An 11,324-nucleotide genomic window follows, 5' to 3' on the forward strand; every position below is an offset into this window, starting at 1 on the left:
GGCAATGTTGAGCTGCATGGTGTGAGCGCCTGTCCTCCAAGCAGGGTAATCGATAACTTTGGCGAGTGTTACACGCCATGGAGCGCTCTTCTCAAGTTTCTGATTACACAGAGAGCATTCGCCTTGCGATGAATGTGGATGACGACACATTTGCAAAACTGGCGGCCAGACAGGTTTTTCCACACAATGATTCCACCTCGACTTCTCCACTTTGCTTACCAGTTACCGAACCCCTCGATGAGATTACTTCTGACTTAACCATGGCAGAGCTGCTGGCCTCAATTAAGCGCCTCAAATCTAACTCTGCTCCCGGGCACGACGGCATACCTGACTCCTTATCCGCAACTTGGAAGGGAAAGCTTTGCAGACCCTGCTTGATGCATTCAACGATGTGTGGCATTCTGGTGTCATGCCGGACGAGTGGAAGCATTCTATTGTTGTTCCAATACCGAAGTCAGGTCATCCTCCAGTATCTCTCTCGGCCCTTCGTCCAATTTTCCTGACGCTAACAATTTGCAAGCTTTACGAAAATATTGTTACGGGGTAGTTCAGCTTGTAGCAGAGGGCGGACACCGAAGACAAGGCTTTCAAACAGACGTTCTCTGCAGGCACCAGCCGACGCTGTTGAACGTCGTCTTCTCTCAAACTCACGAGGGTCTTCTTCTTTCCTTATGTGTATGCACCGCCTAATGTGACACTACCCCGCCGGCTGAAAAGCACCGTCCCGGTGCGTACTAGCGTCCAAACCAAGGTCCATGTAGTACGGTTTTAGGCGTGCAACATGGACCGTCTCGGTGCGTGGTGTAGAGGCATGGCGGATGGGATGCAAGGGCGCAATTTCGTATTTCACTGGTGTCACTTGTCGTAATATACGGTAGGGTCCTGTATAACGGGGCAAAAGTTTTTCCGAGAGGCCAACGCGGCAAGCTGGAGTCCAAAAGCAGCACGAGAGAGCCGCAAGAATACTCGGTGTTGCGATGACAGGAATCATAGCGACGTTTCTGGGAGTGCTGAGAGGCTGTGAGTCGGTTGCGAGCAACAACGCGGGCAGCATCAGCTCGGGCTATGGCGTAACGAGCATATGAGCTGGCAGTGGTGACAGACGGGAGCAGGCTGTCAAAAGGAAGCAGAGGTTCACGGCCGTATAGAAGATAGAAGGGGGAGTAGCAGGTAGTGTCGTGACGCGACGAATTGTAAGCGAATGTCACAAATGGCAGCGTTATGTCCCAGTCACGGTGGTCATCAGAAACGTACGTAGACAACATGTCAGTCAATGTCCTGTTAAGGCGTTCGGTAAGCCCGTTCGTCTGTGGATGGTAGGCAGTCGTGAAAGAATGACGAACGTTGCACAGCCGTAGGATCTCGACGACTATACGAGCCAGAAAGCAACGGCCACGGTCGGTGAGCAGTTGGCGGGGAGCTCCATGGACGAGTATAACGTCGTTGAGGAGGAAAGCAGCGACATCAGTTGCACAACTGGTTGCTATTGCTCGTGTGACCGCGTAGCGTGTGGTGTAATCAGTGGCCACCGCAATCCATTTGTTCCCCGATGCGGACAGTGGAAAAGGCCCTAGAAGATCCACACCCACTCGAGAAAATGGGTCTATGGGGATGTCGATTGGCTGCAGAAGTCCAGCTGGTAAAACTGATGGCTTTTTCCGGCGTTGACAGCTGTCACAAGCAGCTACGTAGCGGCAGACTGCGCGATATAGGCCTGGCCAAAAGAACCGACGACGCACACTGTCGTATGTGCGAGAGACGCCTAGATGACCCGCTGTAGGAACGTCGTGAAGCTGTTGAAGGACGGCTGAGCGTAGGTGCTGAAGGACTACTAGTAGAAGGTCGGGGCCATCAGGTCGCATATTGTGCCGGTATAAGGTGCCGTCGTGGAGCACGAACAAACGAAGGGAAGGGTCATGGCGATCGGCGCTGAGGCGATTGATAATTCCGCGAAGCTGAGGGTCCTGGCGTTGCTCACGGCGAATGTTGGAGAAACCAGAAATAGAGAGCACGCAAGAGTCATTGTCACATTCAGGTTGACTTGGCGGGTCGACTGGATGACGGGACAGGCAATCGGCGTCTCGATGCAACTGGCCAGACTTATAAACTACTGAAAAATTGTACTCCTGAAGGCGCAAGGCCCAACGTCCAAGGCGGCCAGTAGGGTCTTTGAGTGTAGAAAGCCAACACAGTGCGTGGTGGTCAGTGACTACTGTGAATGGCCGCCCATACAAGTAAGGGCGGAACTTTGTAATGGCCCAAACTAGGGCTAAGCACTCACGTTCAGTGATGGAATAATTTTGTTCGGCCGCAGAGGGGAGTCGGCTGGCATAGGCGATGACGCGAGGTAAACCGAGCTGACGTTGCGCGCGAACGGCACCAATTCCATGACCACTTGCGTCGGTGCGTACTGCTGTGGGCGCTGACGGATTGAAGTGAGCCAACACTGGCGGCCCGGTGAGGTGGGCAATAAGAGCGACGAAGGCGGCCGATTGTTCGTGGCCCCAGGAAAAGGAGACCTCTTTTTTCAGAAGCAGCGTGAGCGGACGGGCTATATTTCTGCGAAGTTTGGTACAAATCGCCGGAAATATGAGCAAAGTCCGAGGAAGCTACGCACGTCACTGCTAGATTTCGGTATAGGGAAATCCCTTACAGCGCGAATTTTGTCGGGGTCCGGCTGGATGCCATAGGTGTTGACTAAATGTCCTAGGACCTTGAGTTCCCGGCGACCAAAGGTACACTTCTTGGAGTTCAACTGAAGGCCAGCTTGTCGGAAGACGCCAAGAATAGCCGAAACACGATGGAGGTGGCCTTCAAAGGTTGATGAAAATACGATGACGTCATCGAGGTAGCACAGACATGTGGTCCATTTGAGCCCGCGTAATAGGGAGTCCATTATACGCTCGAATGTCGCAGGGGCATTACATAAGCCAAAAGGCATCACCTTGAATTGGTAGAGGCCATCCGGAGTGACAAAAGCCGTCTTTTCACGATCTCTTTCGTCAACAGAGATCTGCCAATATCCAGAACGGAGATCGATGGAGGAGAAGTAGTTAGCACCATGCAGGCAGTCGAGAGCGTCATCGATCCTTGGAAGAGGGTACACGTCTTACTTTGTTATCTTGTTTAGGTGTCGATAATCAACGGAAAACCTCCAGCCGTTGCCTTTCTTTTTGACGAGTACTACCGGAGACGCCCAGGGGCTACTCGACGGCTCAATAATGTTGCTTGGCAACATTTTCTCTACTTCTTCCTGAATGATCCTGCGTTCGGAAAGAGCAACTCTGTAAGGCCGTCGATGAATAGGTCTGGCATCTCCAGTATCAATACGATGTGTGACGACGGACGTTTGGCCCAGGGATCCGTGATCGAAATCAAAAATGTCGCTGTATGACCGCAAAAGGCCGGCAAGGGCGCTGGCATATTCAGGACGCAGGTCAGAGGCAACCATGGCTGAGATGCGGTCCTCCGGACTATGTGATGGGACAGGTTGTGCAGGTACGTCGGTGTGACGGTCGGACAGCACTGCAGAAATAGTAAAGCTGGACAAAGGCGACAGCTCGGCAAGGAAAATGCCCTCCAGGAGAACTTGTGAAGATATGCTGAAGTTGAGTACGGGAGTGTAGGTGAGGTTATTCTCGACGTGTACAATGTTATGAGGTAGGACGATGTTGCTCTGTAGAGTGATGTCGGTGATGGGGTTGACAACGTAGTCGCCGTCAGGAAGGGAGGGAAAAGGTGACATGGGCACGTATACTGCCGCCTCGGGAGGTAGGCGAGTAAATGTACTGGAGCGGAGGCGAGGCTGGGATTGGTCAGCACTGGGGTCATGAACACAATAGGGCAGGGCTAGGCGCAGAAGTCCGGAGGAACAGTCAATGAGAGCGGAATGGGCTGTTAAAAAGTCTAGGCCTAAAATCACGTCTTGAGGACAAGTTGTAAGGACGGCGAAGAGCACAGGGACGTGGTGGCCGGCGATGCTAACGCGTGCAGTGCACATTCCGATGATGGCAGCAGTGTTTCCATCAGCAACACGAACTGTAGAGGTGTTAGTGGGCGTAAGAACTTTCTTGAGGCGCTAGCGGAACGACGAACTAAGAACTGAAATATGGGCTCCAGTGTCAATGAGAGCGGGCACAGGGACTCGATCTACGAGGACATTGATCAGGTTGTTGCGTGGTGCGATGGTCGAAACACAGTTGGCTGTCCGGGTTGGTAACGCAGCGTCATGTCCGGGCGATGCGTTGCCTAGTTTTCCGAGTAGGTGCCTTGGTACGTTGGGGACAAGCTACGGCGACGATTAGGTGATCGGGAATAGTGGGCTTGAGGCGATGGAGGACGGCTAGGACGACGGTCTTGCTCTATGTTCTCAGTACGAAGATGTGCTGGGGTGACAGAAACGCGTCGTGGTGCATAATAGTTATGGCGGACAGGGCTGTAATAGGGTTGAGAGGGGGGAGCCGGACGGCTGCGGCAATAGCGGGACGTATGACCAGCTCGACAGCAGACGAAGCAAATAGGCCTATCGTCAGATGTGCGCCACTGCGCAGGATTGCGGGTAGGGTAGCGCGGTGTGTAGGGCGGGGTTGTGGCAGCAGCAGCAACCACTGGGATTGGCTGTGGTGCAGGGGGTGGTGGGGCAGGATTTGAAACAAGGCCCACATTAGCGAATTCTTGGCGGACAACAGCCTGTATCATAGCTATTGCTGCCTGTGCAGGAGGTGATTTATGTGTAATAGGAGCCAAGGCCTCGATTTCCCTGTGGACGATGGTAGTGAGGTTATTCTGACTTGAAGGCTGCTGTAACGTGGGCAAGTCGTCACATGAGGATAGTCGCCGTGTTGGGAAGGCGCTGAAACCGATGGACGATGCGGCGCTGCTTCGCCTGTTCGAAACGGCGACAGACTTGCAGGGCTGAGTCTACCGTAGAGCAGTCTTTGCAGAGAAGTATATTGAATGCGTCATCAGCGATACCCTTAAGTATATGGCCCACTTTATCATCTTCGGTCATAGAGGTATTCACCTTTCGACACAATGCGAGTGAGAACGTCCTGTATGTAGGATGACTCGGTTGACGATTGAGCCCGAGTAGCCAGGTCTTTTTTGGCTGCCAGAGCTCGCCCAATTGGTTTGCCGAATAAGTCCTGCAGTTTTTGTTTGCAGATGTCCCACGTAGGCATCTCCTGTTCGTGATTGGTGAACCAGGTCTTCGCCGTTCCCGCCAGATAGAAGATTATGTTTGCAAGCATTATGCTAGCATCCCACCGGTTATTCTTGCTGCACCTTTCACATTCGTTGAGCCAATCTTCAACATCCTTGTTGTCTTCGCCGTTAAAGATAGGCGGATGACGGATTTTGGTTAAAACCATGGGGGCAGCGGGAGTTTGCGTAGCGGGTGATGCGTCCTGGGATGCCATGCTTACTGTGGTAGTCGGTGGGGTGAGCTCAGGGAGATGACGTCCACTGCGCAAATCCAGGTTTCTGGCGCGAAAGTACGAGGAGCTGTGGCAAGGGGAATCGAAAGTACCTCCACCAAGGTGTTACGGGGTAGTTCAGCTTGTAGCAGAGGGCGGACACCGAAGACAAGGCTTTCAAACAGACGTTCTCTGCAGGCACCAGCCGACGCTGTTGAACGTCGTCTTCTCTCAAACTCACGAGGGTCTTCTTTTTTCCTTATGCGTATATACACCGCCTAATGTGACAATATTCTCGCTGCTCGCTTATCGTAGTGGTTGGAATGCCATGATTGTTATCCAGAATCCCAAATCGGCTTCCGACCGCAAATAGGAACGGAGGACGGCCTTACTTTGGCTGCTGACGTGCTTCACCACTCTCCGCACAGTCATCTTGTTAGAACCGTGATCGCTACAGACATAACAAAGGCATAACATCCTTTACTCAGCCATTCTTGCCTCCCTACAAACTCTGGTCTCCCTCACAGGTTTCTCCTCTCCATTCACGCCTTCCTAACAAATATAACTCTCAGTGTGCGTGTTCATGGAAAGCCCTTTGGTCACTCCCCCTCAAATAGAGGAGTGCCCCAGGGCTCCGTTCTCGCCCCTACATTATTTAATGTGGCTTTTATTCCACTTATTCGAGCCCTAGAGACCATCCCTTCTATACGCGTGCTTGCATACGCTAATGATATAACCTTATGGTGCTGTCACCCGGATATATGTCTGTCCATCAGGCGGCCCTCCAGCATGCACTGGATGTCTTGACATTTCGCCTCCCTCCTTTGGGTCTAACTCTCTCGCATACAAAATCCTGTTTCATTCGCATTGGAAATGAAACTGGCTTACGGAAAGCTCCCACTATAAATTTTATGATAGATAATACCCCAATTCCTCAGGCAGAAATCGTTCGCCATTCTTAGTCTTCTCCTTCATTTCTCTGGGACTGGCACCCCATGGCTGACAGCCATCCGTAAGTCCGCTCACGCTACTCTAGGCCGGATTCGTCGCATAGCTATGCGCTCTGGCGACGCGCGTGCTCACACGGCCTGCCAGCTTGTCCGCTCTGTCCTCCAGCCGCGTATAATCTACCAGCAGCCCACTCGGTGGCCAAGGATTGAATGCCCGGGTCCGAGCTGACCAGAACAGCCTCCCATTGCTCAAGAGAAGAAACTTGTACTAGATCCTCCGGTGGAGGTTCTTCTTTAGATTGCAATAGTATGTGATCATACGTGGCTGTTTCACCACAGAACCTGCACGCGGAGTTAAAGTCATCCGGGTACATTTTTGCTGATAGACAGGGGTTAAGAAAGGATCTCGTCTGGAGTCTCCTCCAAGCGGTCTCCTGTGCCTTATCCAACGTTTTGTCAGGTGGTGGAAATTTGTGCCGTTATAATCTTGATATCGTGAAAAGATGCCAGCCCCTTCTTAGAGTAACCCATGGATACCAACGATCCACTGACTCAGTTGACGAAACCTGTAGCCATGTTGTGAGCTGCCTCATTTCTCGGATTCCCTGAGTGAGCCGGCACCCATATCACCTCAATTTCTTTGTATGGTTGCCTGGTCAGTTTCAGTATCTGCTGTGCCGCAGTTGAGATTTGCCCCCCCCCCCCCCCCCCCCCCCCCCAAAGCTACGGACGGCAAATTTAGAATCGGAGAAGATTGCATCCACGTCGGTGCTAGCTATCGCTAGCTCGCTAGTGCCGCAGCTGGCTCTTCCGCTGCTTCCGAAAATTTTGTCACTTCCGACTCTGATGCCCGCAGCCGCCCGTGCACGTCTACCACCGCCAATGCGAACGCTCCGCTTGATATGTATTCTGCCGCGTCAACATAGACAGCTTCTTCGCTCATTGCGTATTTTTCGTGTAGAGCTATTGTCCTAGCTTTTCTCCTTCCTTCGTGGTGGAAAGGGTACATATTCTTTGGTAGTGGTTTGATCGTCAGTCGCTTCCTAAGGAGTTTGGGTAGCTGTGTTTTCGTATCCTCGGGTGGAAGTTCCACGCCTGTACCTAGGCGCCCTAGTATGGCTCTAACTGCCTTGGTGCGCTTAAGCCGTTCTTTTTGCATTGTGAGGTGAGCCTCCTTGAGCTCTTCTAGTGTGTTATGTATTCCCAGTCTCATGAGTCTTTCTGTCGATGTGTAGTTCGGCAGCTCCAAGGCTGCTTTGCATGCAGGCCTACTTATTGACTCGGCTTTGCCTTTTTCCGCAGCATCTAACTTTAGGTATGGCAGTGCATACACCATCCTGCTCAGGACAAATGTGGGAAGCCCACCTCAGCCTGCAAAAGAGACTGAAGAAGCACAAACACCTAAGACCGCTAAGGAAACGTATAGCGCAACTAGAAAGACAGATAAACCTACACTGGAGCTTCAAGAAAAGCAGTGGGGTCAGATATGCGACCGCATGAACGGACGTCTAGAAGTAAAGAAAACATGGCAAATGCTCAGACACCTACTAGACTCAACACAGGCAAAATCAACACAGAAAAATCAGCTCGCTAGACTGATCCATAAATAAGAGAGCACCACGGAAGTGTTCTTGCTAGAACTACAGGATCGATATCTCAGCAAGGCTTGGGCTCAACTGCCAGACTACCGAGGACTCCCAAATCCACAGCTAGATTCAGAAATCACGGAGGCAGAGGTTCGCTTCGCCATGGGCAGCTCCGCATCACACCCGTGGCAGGCCCGAACGGGGTCACAAACAAAGCGTTAAGGACGCAAAATCAGTAGAGGCAATCATGGGGCTCATGAATAAGCACTGGAACGAGGGCGAAATCCTTCAAGCCTGGAGGCATGCAATGATTACTTGTATTCCCAAACCAGGCAAGAAACTAGACACAGCCAATCTACGCCCAATCTCGCTCACCTCCGTAGGCAAGCTCATGGAGCATGTGATCCCTAAACAGACTTTAGGAGTACGCAGAGGACAACGAGATCTTGCCGACAATTATGCTAGGCTTCAGAGCTAATTTATCCACGCAGGATGTCATTGTTCAGCTCAAATTAGACGTCATATATACTGGGAAAGGCACGGACATCAAAGCAGTGCTAGGGCTAGACCTCACCAAGGGCCTCGATAAGGTGGCACACGAAGCCATTTTCGAAAACCTCTCAGACATTAACCCGGGAGAAAAAACCGTCCAATACATTCGCTCATTTCTCAGCCATAGGTCCGCGATAATTAAAATAGGCAAAATAGCCATTGCCTTGTCGGCTAGAAGGTAGAGGGACACCGCAGGGATGGGTACTGTCACCGTTTCTCTTCAATCTCTTCCTCATAAAGCTTCCACCCAGACTGGAAGCCATTCCTGGGCTGAGGCATACATTCTACACAGATGACATCACACTCTGGACTACGAACGGGAATGACGTGCAGATAGAGGAAACGTTACAAAGCGCGGTAGACACTATTGCAGAACTCGCAGGTCATTCAGGCCTAACATGCTCACATCCAAAATCAGAGCTTCTGGCCATCAGATCCAAACCCAGGGGTCCCGGTTCCAGGAGCCAAGCGCCCCCAACCCCGCTTAGCGTGTGCGCGAGGGGACTTCCAATCAGAGGTGCAGTCAATAAAGATATTGGGGCTGTATCTACAAGCTAACAGAAAAACAAAGAAACCCTGCAAAAGCTGAAAACATCAGTTAATATGTCAATTAGGCTAATCAGAAGAATCAGCAACCGTAGGAGAGGAGTCAAAGAAGACCTCTGTAGGATAGTGCAGGCATATAGTGGTGGAGATTTTCGATCTAAAAGCGACAGAAGGAAAGCGGCGGAACTATTTTAGAGGGGTGGCATGGTAAAGGGAGATTTTTCCTTCTCATATTTCATGTATCTTGTAAAGTTTAAATTCGTTTGCAGGAAAGAAAAGGAGCAGTACCTCTCACATTTCTCGGTTGAGGTGCCGTAGTGGATGGCTGATTCAGTGCACGTTAAAGAACCCCATGTGGTCGAAATTTCCGTAGTCCTCCACTACGGCGTCTCTCATAGCCTGAGCAGCTTTGGGACGTTAAACCCCACAAACCAAACCAAACAAAATAATTTATATCACCTGACGACCTTTAACGTGCACTGACATCACACAGTACGCTGGCACCTCTGCGCTACACCTGCATAGAGATGCGGCCGCAGTATTTCGATGAGGGTCTCCGCCTAACCCCACGTATTTTAACCATCACATTTTTAGATGTTTCTCCATAGCCCTATGACCCACGTCTTCCGACGCTCGCAATGAAGAGCGAGTAGGGGTGTCGTGAACTGGATTCCCTCTACCATCGTGTCAGCTGGGCCTTCTCGGTGATGGTTGTTTCGAAGCTTATTCCGAGCCCACAGATTGTGCGACGTTCCGTGAAGTGTGCATGAGACTGTCGTAGTGAGAGTTGAGGTGAGTTTTCTTGAGCTCCATCACAGTGCCCTAATGCTAGGAGCTTATAGGTTGCAGCACGATGGGGAAGATGAAGAGCCACCTTGTATACATATAATAAGGGAGTCAACATGGCCTCGCTCCTGGCAACTGAGGTATACAGGTAAGGCGACTGATAATAAACGCCCGTATCAGACGTGGGCTTACAGCCTCCCGCATATCCGTTCATGTTTGTTAGCAATGCGCCGAATCAGACGAGTGGCCTTCAAGACAGAGGCTGTTCAGTCAGGGTATCGGCGCTTTTCTGATTTCTCTGAATGAGAAGTCCCAATACCCTAATGGTGTATACTTTACATATGGATTTGCCGCTAACAGTTGCTCAGATGTGATGATGACCGCTGAAGCCGTTGTCCTGGGATGAAGAGCAGCTCGGAATTCTCAAGGGAGCACGAGATATCCCACTTCAACAAGCGATGGATGTGATTGCACGCCACGCCGCCGGAGCACTTTGCGTGCACTGACACCCATATAGTACACAAGCCCCTTGCGAACTCTGCGTCAGTCTCAAATTCGTGGTTAGGGAAGGATAACCGCATCATCTTTCACTGTTTTAGCTGAGCCGCGCCACAAGTTATGCGGAAAAAGGTAAGACTGTTAGAGTGAGATAGGTACCGCCTATAGAAGGGAACGGAATTGTTTCCACCCCCTAGGACTTTTACGTGCAGTGACATCGTTGTGCCAATTTCCTCAAGGGTGGGGAGCGTGACTTCTCCCGGCCCTTCGGTGCTGTAAACCTAGGGGCCTTTGCCCTTTGCGGCGGAGGTTCCTTGTCACCGGTGTATCTGTATCTGTTGTGCATCCCGTCATACCTGCCGCCGCTTCGGTGGCGGACGACGGCTGTTGAGAAGCGCGTCTTTTTCCTTTATTTCTTTCTTCTCTTTTATTTATTTCAATTCTCGGTCCACACAAGTCCACAGCATAAAACACAATTTCTCAATACTAAATCCGTCAGGCAAAACTATTGCAAACAGCGCTTTGGCACTTCTTAATCGGTTTAAACGGAGCTAAACCAGGCTAATTTTTTGTAGTTTGACAATGTTTCCCCAACTCATCAGGCTAAACAATGTTCGAGGGCCTCTGTTCTCGATCTGATTACCTCGCTTCATATGTGCTGCTCAAGGTTCTGCTACCTTTCTCATCTCATCTCCCCTACTACAGCACTGTACCCCTACTATGCTAGGTGAACGTTGGTTAGGTGACTGACCTAGCATTATGCCCAAGTTTGTAAAAAAGGAGAACCGTTACCACCGTACTGCTGGTCTGGAACTATCTGTGGCGCGCTTTGAAGGCCCGCGGACATGCCCGCGAACATCCCTGCGAAACTGTCTGTTCACAAAACACGCAAAACACACACCATTTGGTTTTCGTTCCTTGGTATGGCATGGTACGACTGAGGACGGTCCAACCAACGGTACGACCAACGTTTTGCGCATCCTAATTATAAT

Source organism: Amblyomma maculatum, chromosome 4 (assembly GCF_055883805.1).
Source record: "Amblyomma maculatum isolate TAMU_Amacu chromosome 4, ASM5588380v1, whole genome shotgun sequence".
In the NCBI taxonomy this organism is placed as follows: Eukaryota; Metazoa; Arthropoda; class Arachnida; order Ixodida; family Ixodidae; genus Amblyomma; species Amblyomma maculatum.